This window comes from Brassica napus (genome assembly GCF_020379485.1).
Source record: "Brassica napus cultivar Da-Ae chromosome C9 unlocalized genomic scaffold, Da-Ae chrC09_Random_22, whole genome shotgun sequence".
Lineage (NCBI taxonomy): Eukaryota > Viridiplantae > Streptophyta > Magnoliopsida > Brassicales > Brassicaceae > Brassica > Brassica napus.
The window spans coordinates 7,501-11,895 of record NW_026014377.1 but is presented as its reverse complement, the minus strand read 5'-3'; positions in this window follow the sequence as shown (position 1 = coordinate 11,895).

Here is a 4,395-nt window from a genome sequence, read left to right as displayed (position 1 = left end):
TGTTCAATCAATTGATACCTATAATAATTTCTAGAAAAACTAAAATTAATATTTTGTTGTAGTAAAATAGAATTTCTTTCATTTATGTAGTAAAGTACATCAAAAGAAAATAATTCATTTAATAACATTTTATTTTTCATATTCTTTTTCCAAAAAGTAGATCCGACCTTGCGAAATGTAATGACTAGAAGAGCTATTGATAATAATGATCCGCATAACAGAGCGCCATAGCCTAATATCATCATACTTACGTGCATCATTAACCACTGGGACTGGAGAGCTGGTACTAATATTGCAGACTGAGGCATGTTGTTTAAAAGACCTGAAGTAGCAAAACCCTGAATAAAAATAGCACTTGGCGCAGTTATTGCGTTTAAGTGATTTTTTTTTTTTTATTAAAATAGGAAACTATATGAATAATTGCAAAAGCCCATGAAAGAAAAATTAATGATTCATATAAATTGCTTAATGGAAAATGTCCTGAATAAATCCAACGCGTAAATAATAATCCTGTTATACCAAAAAACGTAATTACGATTCCTTTATCTGATGAATCAAAAAATCCTATGATTTCATCTAAATTAACTAATAAAGTTAAAAAATAAATTAGTAGTACAATTGAAACGACCGAAAAAGATATATGAGTTAATATATGCTCTAAATTGAAAAAATCATAAAAAATTTGTTAAAAATTAATAAATTAATACTAGGTTTTACCCGATTTTAGAAAACAAGTCGGGTATTAATTTGATTATAAAACTTATAATATCTCTTTTATAAGATCTTATGCCGCTACTCGGACTCGAACCGAGATGCTCTAGCACTGCTTCCTAAGAGCAGCGTGTCTACCAATTTCACCATAGCGGCAACTTGTTCAAAATAATACTAACAAGTTTTTACTCAATCGTCGAGATTCAAATTTTAAATAAAGAAGCTAATTTAATGGAATTTAAAATTGATTTTATTACTAAAAAAATGCTTTTTCTAAAAATTAAAACTTCTCCAAAATCCTTAGAAATTTTAACTAAAATTTGCCTAAGTTGCTCAAGAAAAATGAAAAACAACAATTGTCAAAATATCTATTTTCATGCATCTTTTTATATTGTACAAACATAATATTTTTTGATCGCTTAAAAAAAATATCATATATTATTACTTATTAGTATCTAATATTCACTTAATCGTGGATAGATACTTTTATAACTTTGATTCCAAGTAAAGAATATAAGAATTAAGAGAAATAATAATTCCTAAAGGTATAAAGTGAAAATTTTTGACTTAAATTAATTTAAAGAACCTGTTGATTTCGCTAAAAGATCTTGTATTTCCTAGTTAAGAGGAAATACAAGATCTTTATTTATTTTTTTATTGATGGGGAAAGTAATAACCCCCCCTTTTTTTTACAAAATCAATAGGAATCTTTCGTATATTTCGTATATATATATTATCTTTTTTTTTTTTTTTTTTGGTTCCTATAGATTTTTTTAATTTATATGTATTCTAAAAAATTGGTTTTTACGTTAGGCTAATTCTAATGATTCTAGTGTTTTTTATTTATTTTGTTGTACAAAAAAACTTTTTGAATTACCTGTAGAAAGCGATTTCCCTAAGGAAAAAGCTTTCAACGATGTCCAATATCCCTTCCTTTTCCAAATTTTTTTACGAATACGCTTTTTCGAGATAGAAGTACGTTTTTTTGGAACTGCCATTCAAAAATGAAAAAAGTTTTTCAGTGGTATAATTGGATGTCAAAGACATTTATTATTCTATTCTTTCGTACTCCATATTGAGTAATTTTTTTCTTTCAAATTTTATTATATATTATTTTTCAAACAAAACAGACATTCAAAAGTTTAAAACCCAACTATTTTTTCCCTTTTTCTTGAAAAATTTTTTGTATTTAACGTTTTAAATCCGTATAAGAGTGCTCATTTAATTAATCTATACTGATAGATTTAGATTATATTAGAAAAATTTTATTAAATTTCTTCACTTCATATGTAAAAAAAAATATCGATTATAATAATATTTCTTGAAAAAAAAAAGCTCACTTAGTGTACTGGAAGACAATCACTAAATTCCATAATTCAATAATAATTCTAAATAATCAAACCCAAATAACTTTTTTTTATACTTAATATTAAGTATTTTTTTGTCGTGTAAATCTTTGTTCTATTCTTAATATATGTATATAAATTATTGTAATACGGAATTATAATTCACTTTTTCTGTATCTGCATAAAATCAAAATTTTTTTTAGTAGTAAAAAAAAAAAAAGACAAATCGTTTTTTTTACAGTAACTTAGTAATATTAGTTAATAACTTCTAATTTTTTGATTTGAATATATTTCTTTTCAAAGGTTTATGAAGGATTATACTAATTCGAAAAAATTTCTATTTAAGTTTGAAAAAATGCGCTTTTTTATTATCCCCTTTGAAAAAAATATATATATATACAAACCAGTGAATAAGAAATAATAAATTTAAGAATAAAATAAAAAGGGTTTTTTATTTTATGGAACATACATATCAATATTCATGGATCATCCCTTTCATTCCACTTCCAGTACCTATTTTACTCGGAGCTGGACTTCTACTTTTTCCGACAGCAACAAAAAACCTTCGACGTATGTGGACGTTTCTGAGTATTTTTTTGTTAAGTATAGTTATGATCTTTTCGCTCTATCTATCTATTCAACAAATTTTTCTAAGTTGCATTCATCAAAATGTATGGTCTTGGACCATAAATAATGAATTTTCTTTTGAGTTCGGTTACTTTATTGATCCACTTACTTCTATTATGTCAATATTAATTACAACTGTTGGAATTTTGGTTCTGATTTATAGTGATAATTATATGTCTCATGATCAAGGATATCTGAGGTTTTTTGCTTATATGGTTTTTTTTAATACTTCAATGTTAGGATTAGTTACTAGTTCTAATTTGATCCAAGTTTATTTTTTTGGGAATTAGTTGGAATGTGTTCGTATTTATTAATAGGTTTTTGGTTCACACGACCTATTGCAGCGAATGCCTGTCAAAAAGCTTTTGTAACCAATCGTGTAGGGGATTTTGGTTTATTATTAGGAATTTTAGGTCTTTATTGGATAACTGGCAGTTTCGAATTTCAAGATTTGTTCGAAATATTCAATAATTTAATATTAAATAATAGAATAAATCTCTTATTCCTTACTTTGTGTGCATTTCTATTATTTGTGGGTCCTATTGCTAAATCTGCACAATTTCCTCTTCATGTATGGTTGCCGGATGCCATGGAGGGCCCTACTCCTATTTCGGCTCTTATACATGCTGCTACTATGGTAGCAGCGGGAATTTTTCTTGTAGCTCGTCTTCTTCCTCTTTTTATAGTTATCCCTTCTATAATGTATATAATATCTTTGATAGGTATAATAACAGTACTCTTAGGAGCCACTTTAGCTCTTGCTCAAAAAGATATTAAGAGAGGTTTAGCCTATTCTACAATGTCTCAACTGGGTTATATGATGTTAGCTCTAGGTATGGGGTCTTATAGATCCGCTTTATTTCATTTGATTACTCATGCTTATTCGAAAGCTTTGTTGTTTTTAGGATCTGGATCCATTATTCATTCAATGGAAGCTATAGTTGGCTATTCTCCTGATAAAAGTCAGAATATGATTCTTATGGGTGGTTTGACAAAACATGTGCCGATTACAAAAACTGCCTTTTTAGTAGGAACACTCTCACTTTGTGGTATTCCCCCCCTTGCTTGTTTTTGGTCTAAAGATGAAATTCTTAATGATAGTTTGTTATTTTCGCCAATTTTTGCAATAATAGCTTGTTCAACAGCGGGATTAACCGCATTTTATATGTTTCGGATTTATTTACTTACTTTTGAAGGCCATTTAAACACTTATTTTATAAATTATAGTGGAAAAAAAGTAGCTCCTTCTATTCAATTTCTTTATGGGGTAAAGAAGAAGATAAAAAACTTAATAGGAATTTTGGGTTAGTACCATTATTAACAATGAATAATACGAAAAGAGCTTCTTTTTTTGGCAATAAAACATATAAAATTAGTAATAATGTAAGAAATCAAACTTTTATTACTGTTGAAAATTTTGGACTTAATACAAGAACTTTCTATTATCCCCATGAATCAGACAATACTATTCTATTTCCTATGCTTGTATTGCTTTTATTTACTTTGTTTATTGGAGCCATAGGAATTCCTTTCAATCAAGAAGGAATAGACTTTGATATATTATCAAAATTATTAACGCCGTCGATAAACCTTTTGCATACCAATTCAGAAAATTTTGTAGATTGGTATGAATTTTTGAAAAATGCAATTTTTTCAGTCAGTATAGCTTTGTTTGGAATATTTATAGCATACTGTTTATATAAGCCTTTTT